This window comes from Chlorocebus sabaeus, chromosome 8, assembly GCF_047675955.1.
Source record: "Chlorocebus sabaeus isolate Y175 chromosome 8, mChlSab1.0.hap1, whole genome shotgun sequence".
In the NCBI taxonomy this organism is placed as follows: Eukaryota; Metazoa; Chordata; class Mammalia; order Primates; family Cercopithecidae; genus Chlorocebus; species Chlorocebus sabaeus.
Genome location: NC_132911.1, coordinates 144681968 through 144692226, shown reverse-complemented (window position 1 = coordinate 144692226; position 10259 = coordinate 144681968). Strand labels below are relative to the sequence as shown.

Genomic DNA, 10259 nt, shown 5'->3' with positions numbered 1-10259 from the left:
GCCTGGGTGACAGGGGAAGACCCTGTCTCCAAAAAAAGCAAAAAATATATATATACACAACGTTTTGCCTTGAGGAAAGTAAACTTCTAAAAGATTGTTGGACTTGAAAATGGAAGCATAGATATAAACTAACTGGGCCGTTTTTTCTATGGAGAACTCCCCTATGGACGTTCTAAATTTCCTATTACTGAAATCTACCATGCCCACTCACCCAAACCTAGTCCCCCTTTTTTCTTCATTGTCTCATCACCTCAGTCACATTGGGGCAGAAAAATGCACACTTTAAAGGGATTTCACATGTGCCCACTGTTTATTCTTATGTCACTTAAATGTTGCCTCTGCTATGTACAAAAGCCTGGTTGAGATGAGCACTTAGAACGGGCAACATTTGGAGGGTTTGGCCTCACAGATGGTCGACTCTCTGGGTTGGCAAATTCCAGTCTGGCTTCCTTTGCTGTTGTCACGGAGTTGCTGTTGCCATGGCATTTGTGTGTATGAGGGAGATGATCCTGCATCTCGCCAGCTTCTGGAACACTCACCCAGAGCCTCGGAACAAGGTGGTGGGAAGACCGTCTGCAGAGAGAATAAAGGAGCGTGGGAAGGAGTCGTTCTGGGCTCTCGCACCCTGTGTTAATAGCAGCTGGGGAAGAGGAAGGGGTGCCTCTGTCATCTCTAACCAGGAGGGATGGATTAAGGCACGGTGCAAATATGGACAGAGGTGACTGCAAGGCCTGCTGGGGTCTCAGCAGCACAGGCCAGTGAGGCAGAGGATGTCAGATGGAGGGCCTTCTACTGGCTTTATGCCTGCCCCCTCCCCTGCATCAGCCAGCTCCCCATTCGACAGCCTAGGTCACATTTTTAAAACATAAATTACATCATTCCACTGTTCAAAACCCTTCGGTGGCCTCCAGTCACCCTCAAAATGGAATCTGAGCTCCCTTCTTGGCCTACAGAGCACCTCACGGTCTGAACTCCACTTCTGAGCTCTCCTTGATTCTTTCATCTGGCTTCCCTCACGGCCCTCCACCCCAGTGGAGCTTCCTTCTGCTGTCCCTCATATTTGGCAGGTTCATTTCCTCCTCAGGGCCTTTGCACGAGCAGTTTCTTTCTGGAAGGCTATTTGTTCGGGTTTCCACAGGAAGGCTTCTCCTTGTCATTCAGATCTCAGGTCCAATGTCACCTCCTCAGAGAGGTCACCCCATATGAAATGCACAAGTACAGATCCCTCGGACCCACTACATTTTCTTCATGTCACTCAGAGCTATGATCTGTTACTTGTTTGTTGCCTGTCTCTCCTAATAGAACAAAAGCCCAGTGAGGGCAGAGGTTTGCCTGTTTCCCAAGAACCTAAATAAGTGTATGGTACACAGAGAAGCCAGCATTTGTTAATGGATTCTGAAGGAATAAGTGACCAGCAGCATTGGAACCCATGGTCTCCTTTCCTCAAAGCCAGTGCCCTTAATACTGGAATAAACGAGGTACAAGGCCTGGAAAGGCACTTCCCAGTACCCTGAGGAGGGGCAGACAATACCACAGAAGTCCTCAGCCACAGACTCCTTTCCAAGGAGACTCCATTTCTAGGGATCAGCTCTTTGATGGTTAGTTGGTTAAAATCATCACGCTGTGTCAGTTGAAAAGAGACTCGTCTAGAATCCTGCTATGGTCTGAATGTGTCCCCCCAAAAGCCTGTGTTGGAAGCTTAATCCTCGAGGCAACAGTTTTGGGAGGTGGGGCCTAATGGGAGGTGTTTCGGTTACCAGGGCTCCATTCTCATTAACGGATCAGTGCCAAATCTGAAAGGACTTGAAGCTGTGAGTTCCATCTCCTGTTCTTTCTCACCCTCTCGCCTTCCACCATGGGATGATACAAAAATGCCCTTGACAGATGCCAGCACTTTGATACTGGATTTCCCAGCCTCCAAAACTGAGAAATAAATTTCTTTCCTTTATAAATTATGCAGTCTGTGGTATTCTGTTATAGCCACATAAAATGGATTATGACAAATCCTGATCTTGTTCTTGACAGTAGATCCCAGTAACAGACCATCAGACAGTCTGTTATTCCTGAGATCTGATCCTTGTCATTCAGATCTCAGGTCCAAGGTCACCATCCCCATTGCCTCCTCATTATATGCCCAGCAAATGTGTAACTTGATGCCTGATTGTGCCTGCTCCTGTTCCCCTCTCACGCTTCTCCACTGCCCAGACTTTGGAGCTCAGGTTCTGGCCATGTCTCATGTCAACGCTCGGCTGCCTGGACTCTGGAGAGCTGGGGCATCCTGTAGACAGAACCCCAAATCTATAGAAGCTGGTCTGTTTACACTGGGGGTGCTCAAACTAGGGCTGGGATCCAGGAAGCTGCACTTTAACATGCAACCCGGATGCCTCATGCAGGGAGCAAAACTCCATCGCCCCAAGCAGCGCCACTCACCTGCTGGCTAAAGAAAAGCTTTGAAAGTGGGATGGGGTTCCAAGCAGAGGACCAGCTTCCCAGAAATTGATAACGGAAAATAAAAAGTACAAAAACCATGCCGGGGAGGAGAGGGTGGAGGTGTCTGCTCAGATCCAAGGATTGGGTGCGGAGTGGAAAATTCCAGAAAAGGGGAGATGAGGTGGCAGGAAGGGTGAGGCAAGGAAGGAAGAGAGGGTCCAGGATGGAGTTGTCTGTACTGGATAGGAGTGTCTCAGTTAAAGCCAGGCACCAGGAAGAAATAAATTCTCATGGTTATAGGTGCACCCATTTCTTCCATGCCCTCTGTGTACCAGCTGCTATGCTCATTCCTTCGCCTGTGTCATCTCATTCAACCCTGGCATCACTGAGAGTCAAGATCACACTCCACATCCATCTGATTTACAAATTCATGCAATTCACAAGTTTTCTTCTCACTCCCCATCCCAACAAATAATGCCACCAGGAGACAAGAATGAACAAGACAAGATTCCCACCTTCAAGGAATCATGGATTCAGTGCTGGAGGCAGGGCACATACCCAGAAACAAAGAAGACACGTGAGACTGCAGGGGCAGGACAGTGTCTGGCCTGAGCTGCGCCCTTCAGCTTCCAAGACAAAGTGCCCATGAGGCAGAGGAAGTCCACTGCCGCCACGTTCAGGTTGCTGGGGGACGGCCTCCGCTCCACGGGTGCTCAGATCGAGGCCGCAGATGGCTGACTTACTTGAACAGCCTGCTGGGCTTTGCAATCTGGTTTCCTCAACGTTGTGCTCGGTTCTAGAAACTGCAGCCTGCAGACAGCGAGGTCACTTGGCTCCTGGATGCGCTGCCCTAGCTGGACCTTGTATCCCTGGGCCATGGGCTGTGAGGCAGGGAGAGGGGCGGCAGCTCAGGGCAGCAAGCCTTGGTGGTGGCGTCACCACAGAGACACTGGGGGATGTCTGGGGCAGCAGGGGTGACCTGCAGAAGGGACAGAGCAGCTCCTGGGCAATCCTCAGCCCCACCACGCCAGACTCACAGGTGCTTGGCTGTCTCATGACATGAGCAGCTTGCCCTGGCTTTGAGGGGAATCTGAGGAGCCTGACCCTGGAACTTTCTTTTGAACCTCCCGGGTTCAAACAATTCTCCTGCCTTAGCCTCCCAAGTAGGTGGGATTACAGGTGCACACCACCATGCCCAGCTGATTTTTTTTTAGTAGAGAGAGGGTTTCACCATGTTGGCCAGGCTGGCCTCGAACTCCTGACCTCAGGTGATCCACCCACCTCGGCCTCCCAAAGTGCTGGGATTAGAGGCATGAGCCACCGTGCCAGCCTGGAGCTTTCTTTTTAAATACGGAACAGAAAATCTTGGCTGAAGGCCCTTTACTGCTGAGCTTGCGTATTTATCTGTGTGTAAATCAAACCCAACAAGACCACCAGTGAAGTGTAACTGTGACATCTGACATGAAGGAAGGAAGCACTTTCCATCAACCACTCATGCCTCCTTGTTCTTGTTGCCTCCACATGACGCGGATGACTACACAGGTCATTGGAGCTGCCATTTAATTTACGAGGAAAACATTAACTCCACGTTTTTACTTTTCAGCCCTAAAAGACAAGCATTTATATCCTGATTCAGATCGAATGTGTAAAAGTCTCTTCCTGGTCTCAGAATTCATTTACTTGTTTCTCAGAGATCATAGCTATGGCTCTTCTGCATGCAGGGTTCCGTGCAAAGTGCTGGGAAGTGTTTAAATGAAGGGAAAGCAATGAATGCTTGAATGACCTCATCATCAAATATTAATAGCAATCATGTAATGAGTTTCTATTAGGCATCATTTTTATTTCATGTAATCCTCTTAAGAACCTTATAGTAACATGCATTTGGCTGCAGATAACAGAAAACCCAACCCTCTGGCTTAACCAAGAGGAGATCATTTCTCACCTAACAAGTTCTCCAGAGATCAGTGTTCCAGGACTGGTGTAGTGACTCAACAACCTTGTGAGAGACCGGACCCAGATTCTTACTGCCTTTCCACTCTGCTGTCTGTGGTGTGCTGGCTTTTGTTATCATGCTGGTTGCTTCAAGGTCACAAGATGACAACTCCAACCCCAGCTTCATCTGATAAATAAGAACAATGTCCACAGGCACCACTAGCCGCAAAGAGATTTTGGAGGAGCACGTCAGGTGGGCACATTGCCATCCCACACAAAATTACGATCTGTTGGTAATGAAGAAGGGGAGAATGGACCCTGGGAGAGAAACCAGCAGTTTCAGCCGAACTACTCGATGGATATAATCTTCCTCTTACAAATGAAGCTCAGTGGCTGGGCGGGGTGGCTCACGCCTATAATCCCAGCACTTCGGGAGGCCAAGGCGGGCGGATCACAAGGTCAGGAGTTCAAGACCAGCCTGGCCAATATGGTGAAACCCCGTCTCTACTAAAAATACAAAAACTAGCTGGCCATGGTGGTGGGCGCCTGTAGTCCCAGATGCTCCGGAGGCTGAGGCAGGAGAATCTCTTGAATCTGGGAGGCGGAGGTTGTAGTGAACTGAGATTGGGCCACTGCACTCCAGCTTGAGCAACAGAGCTAGATTCCGTCTAAAAATTTAAAAAATGAAGCTCAGTGAGATTAAGTTACTTGCCTGGGTCCCATGACCAACAAGGGAATGAGCCAGAACTTGAAAGTGTATTTGAATGATTGCAGAACCCATGCGCTTTGCACTGTGAATTTGGGTAACAAAAACATAAAACACAGGCTGGGCGCGGTGGCTCACGCCTGTAATCCCAGCACTTTGGAAGCTGAGGCAGGCAGATCACAAAATCAGGAGATTGAGACCAGACTGGCTAACATGGTGAAACCCCATCTCTACTAAAAATACAAAAAATTAGCCGGGCGTGGTGGCACATGCTTGTAGTCCTAGCTACTCGGGAGGCCAAGGCAGGAGAATTGCTTGAACTCAGGAGGCGGAGGTTGTAGTGGGCCGAGATGGTGCCACTGCACTCCAGCCTTGGTGACAGAGTGTCTAAAATAAATAAATAAACAAACACAAAGAATTTTTCAAGGCCAGGCACAGTGGCTCACACCTGCAATCCCAGCACTTCAGGAGGCTGAGGCAGGAGGATAGCTTGAGTCCAGGAGTTCAAGACCAGCCTGGGCAATATAGTGAGACCTCGTCTCTAAAAATAATAACAATAATAACATTAAATTCAAATGAAATTAGAATTATTTGTAGGATAGAGGTGCTTATTGGGTCCCCTGTGTTGCCAGGATCAGGGCCAGGACTGGGACACAGGGCAGCTAGGAGACTCCTGGAAAGGACAGGAAGCATGGTAGAGCCCCTGGGCCTGGCTCATCCTGGGCTGTCTTGCCCACTGTGGTCAGCAGGCCTTCTTTGATTCAGTGTCTTTGGTGACTCAGTGTCTCTCCATCTCCCCCAAGAGCTCCTGCTCCCATCAGCCAGCTCGGAGCTTAGGCTTACTCAGAATTGGGTTTCCAACACCTCCTGCTTACTCAGGGTTTCCTCTCGCTTACTCATAACCTTATCTCCCCCATGGCCGTCCTGGCTCCTGCTGCCTCAGGGCTTGCTTTCTGTGTTTCCTTTTAGCTCCAGCTCCCACCACCAACTCTGGATTCTTTCTGCATCTCCCCATCCCAGTGAATGAGACAGATCAACTGGCCAATTGTCCTGGCCTGGGCAGCTTCTCAGGTGCAGGAGGTCGACAGCATGACCACCCTCAGAGCTCGTCTCAGAGCTGCTCACTCCACTTTGGTGGGGTCTGGGGCCATCTGCTTGAGGAGCACCTAAGATAGTTTCCCTTGGAAGGGAAGGCATATGCGGGCAGCACCATGGATGTGTCTGGTACATCCCCTCTAACCTGCCTGATGCTTCCAATCAACACCTCGATCTCCCACAAGCACCCCTTGCCTGCCCAGCCTCTCAGCACCTTTGCTCATTTGCCGCCTTCTGCCTGGAGTGCACTCCTGCTCTGCTATCCCAGCTCTGATGCCACCTCCTCAGTGGGCTCCTCCCAGACCACCACAGTCAAATGGCACCTTTCCCTTCTTAGGGCCACTAAATCCCTTTGTCCTGCTTCCTTGGGAGTATCTCATGACACTTTGACTTGTAATCATTTGTGTGTAATGGTCCCCTAAAGATGTCCACACACTAAATCCTTCTGCCCTGTGAATATGCGTCCTTACGTGGCAAAAGGAACTTTGCAGATGTGATTAAATTATGGATCTTGAGATGGGAATATCACCCTGGAATATCTAGTGGGCCCAATATAACCAAAAGGGTTTTTTGATTTCTTTTTTTTTTTTGAGATGGAGTCTTGCTCTGTCGCCCAGGCTGGAGTGCAGTGGCACGATCTCGGCTCACTGCAAGTTCCGCTTCCCAGGTTCACCCCATTCTCCTGCCTCAGCCTCTGGAGTAGCTGGGACTACAGGCACCCACCACCACACCCAGCTAATTTTTTTTTGTATTTTTAGTAGAGACGGGGTTTCACCGTGTTAGCCAGGATGGTCTTGATCTCCTGACCTTATGATCCGCCCACCTTGGCCTCCCAAAGTGCTGGGATTACAGGCGTGAGCCACCGTGCCCAGCCTGGATTTTGTTTTTTATTGAGACAGAGTCTCACTCTGTCGCCCAGGCTGGAGTGCTGTGGTGCAATCTTGGCTCACTGGAACCTCCGCCACCTGGGTTCAATTATCATGCCTCGGCCTCCCGAGTAGCCAGGACTACAGGTGCCCATTACCACACCAGGCTAATTTTTTTGTATTTTTAGTAGAGACAAGGTTCACCATGTTGGCCAGGCTGGTCTGGAACTCCTGACCTCAGGTGATTCATCCACTTTGGCCTCCCGAAGTACTGAAATTATAGGTGTGAGCCACTGCTCCCAGCCTCAAAAGGGTTCTTCCAAGAGGGAGGCAAGAAGGTCAGAGTGAGAAAAGGAGGTGCAATGACATGCAGAGGTTGGAGTGATTCATTTTGAAGGTGGAAGAAGGAGCCAAGGAATGCGGGCAACCTCTAGGAGCTGGGGAAAGCAAGGCAACAGATTCTCCCCTGGAACCTCTGGAAGGAACACAGCCCTGACAACACCTTGATTTTAGCCCATGAGACCCACATTGGACTTCTGGCCTCCAGAACTGTAAGACAAGGAATGTGAGTTGTTTTAAGCCTCTGAGTTTGTGGTAATTCATTACAGCAGCAATGGGAAACATACAATTAGCTTATGTAGAATTGTTCCTATACTAGAATATCAGCTTCTTCAAGGAAAGGGCTGCATCTTTTTTTTTTTTTTTTTTTTTTTTTTTGAGACAGAGTCTCACTCTGTCACCCAGGCTGGTGTGCAGTGGCCGGATCTCGGCTCACTGTAAGTTCCGCCTCCTGGGTTTACACCATTCTCCTGCCTCAGCCTCCCGAGTAACTGGGACTACAGGCACCCACCACCTCGCGTGGCTAGTTTTTTTGGATTTTCTTTTTTACTAGAGACGGGGTTTCACCATGTTAGCCAGGATGGTCTTGATTTCCTTACCTCGTGATCCGCCCATCTCGGTCTCCCAAAGTGCTGGGATTACAGGCTTGAGCCTCCGCGCCCAGCCAAAGGGCTGCATCTTATACATCTTTGTACACATTTGAAAAATATCTACTGATCACATTATTCTGTTAGCTATTAACTGTATCAATCATTCATTCAGCACCCCTTTTCTACCTTGCTCTGAGCTTCTTCCACTAGAACAGTGTTGGGAGGAAACATTTTCTAGAGGAAGGGAAAACATCTTCCCTGGACCATCAGCATCAGTCCATCCCTCCATACCTTTTGGAGTGTGTGTGTGTGTGTGTGTGTGTGTGTGTGTGTTTAGGGGCAGGAACTCTGTCATCCAGGCTGGAATACAATGGCACAATTATAGCTCACTGCAGCCTCAAACTCCTGGGCTCAAGCAATCCGCCCATGTCAGCCTCCCAAAGCACTGGCACGAGCCATCACACCTGGCCCATATTTTTATAATAACATAAAACAATTCTTTTACCATACAGTTCACATATATTGTAAGGAAGTGTTATAAAATTTCAAGGAATATCTTGCTTCAAGCAAGTGATTTTGGCCTCCATTTCAGGCCACCTGATAAGGTTTGAGAACTAGCCAAAAGAGAAGATCTAAACTTCTGCAGCTTGTGTACAAGGTAGTCTAAACCTGTCCTCTCCAGAGTCCTCAGTGGCCTTCCCTGCCACGAAGCCTCCGCACTCGGCCTGTCCAACGCCAGGATTCTACCAATATCAAAACAGTTCCATGTTAGCAAATGTTTTCCCTGCAGCCTAGGGAGACTTTTCCAGCCCCAGCCCAGCCCTGCTCCTTCTGGAAGATTCGGCACAGTTGCCATATCCCCTAGGAAATGTCCTCCTGCATGCAGAGGTCAATGGATGGTGGCTCCAAGCACAGGTTGAGAATGTCGGTGGTTTGAGCTACACCATCTCTATGCCAAACTGTTGCGCCATGGAGAAGCCAGAGGCCACAGGAGTGCTCTCCCCTTCTGCTGGGGACAGTCCTGAGCAGAGTTTAAGGTTGTGGCTTCCCAATATTGTCTCAGTCACATGGCGCCAGCTACAAAATTTGTGGAACTCAATGCAAAGCAAAAACGTGGCACTCCTTGGCTGGGCACAGTGGCTCACACCTGTAATCCCAGCACTTTGGGAGGCTGAGGCAGGCAGATCACTTGAGATCAAGAGTTCAAGACCAGCCTGGCCAATATGGCAAAACCCTGTCTCTACTAAAAATACAAAAATTAGCTGGGTGTGGTGGTGGGTGCCTGTAATCCCCCAGGTACTCAGGTGGCTGAGGCAGGAGAATTGCTTGAATCCGGGAGGTGGATTCAGTGAGCTGAGATCACGCCACTGCAGTCCAGCCTGGGAGACAAAGTGTCTCAAAATAAAAAGGAAGTGTGACACTCCAGCAGGAGGGGGAAAGGGGAAAAATGGAAACTATCTCCCCTTGCATGGCCATCACCCCAACCCATGGTGGAGGGGAACCCCCAAAAGATGCACCCTCTGTACCCAGACATGTTTGGTACCTGGCTCAGAGGTAGGTGCCATGCTGCTGCCAGCCAAGGATGGGGACAGCCACTGCGGTGTGGGAGGCAGCTCCAGACACTGTGGAAGGCAGTGTTGCCACCACTAGGAGTGAGCATAGGAAGAATGAGCCTCGTGTGCCCAGAGAATCAGGACTAACACAGGGAGACAGGGAGGGGACAGGGGCGGGGCCATGTGTGAGCTGAGGCTCCAAGCCCGGTGTGTGCTCCATTTTCTTATCAGACTTCGCTTACACAACACAGATTCAAGGATACAATTATTAAGAATTTCAAGTTGGTGACTGCAGAGCATTAACCCCCAATCATAGGTCCCCCTTCTGAACATGAGGCCCTCTGTGACTGCAGTGGTCACATGCTCCGAAGCCAGTCCTACAGGCACACTCTGCTCCATCTGCCAGACATGGCAGCCTGGACCTGCTTGCCCACTTCCCGCAGATGTGGCCCTGCCCATCCGTCAGGATGGCAGCTGTGGATCAGGCCCCGGCCAGTCTCCAGCAGTGCTCACAACAGTCTCCAGGAGGGCTTGTCTAGCACATTCTGGGCAGCCAGCATTTGCTTGGGCCATAATGGCCCCAAGAGAACAACCAAGAAGTCCAGGCCCTTGTCAGAAATACTTCTTCTTTTTTTTTTTCCTGAGAGGGAGTCTCGCTCTGTTGCCCAGGCTAGAGTACAGTGGCGTGATCTTGGCTCACTGCAACCTCTGCCTCCTGGGTTCAAGCGATTCTCATGCGTCAGCCTCC

The 10259-nt window shown here is 49.9% G+C and overlaps 1 long non-coding RNA gene across 1 annotated transcript; it reads right to left on the bottom strand.

The window, feature by feature from the left end:
* Positions 1 to 291: 291 nt before the first annotated feature.
* On the bottom strand, positions 292 to 9602 carry LOC119624788 (uncharacterized). Its single transcript, XR_005240851.2, has 3 exons — positions 9502 to 9602; positions 4373 to 4549; positions 292 to 573 (listed from the first exon to the last, which is right to left on the bottom strand). It is a non-coding gene; the product is annotated as an uncharacterized lncRNA (long non-coding RNA).
* Positions 9603 to 10259: the final 657 nt, after the last annotated feature.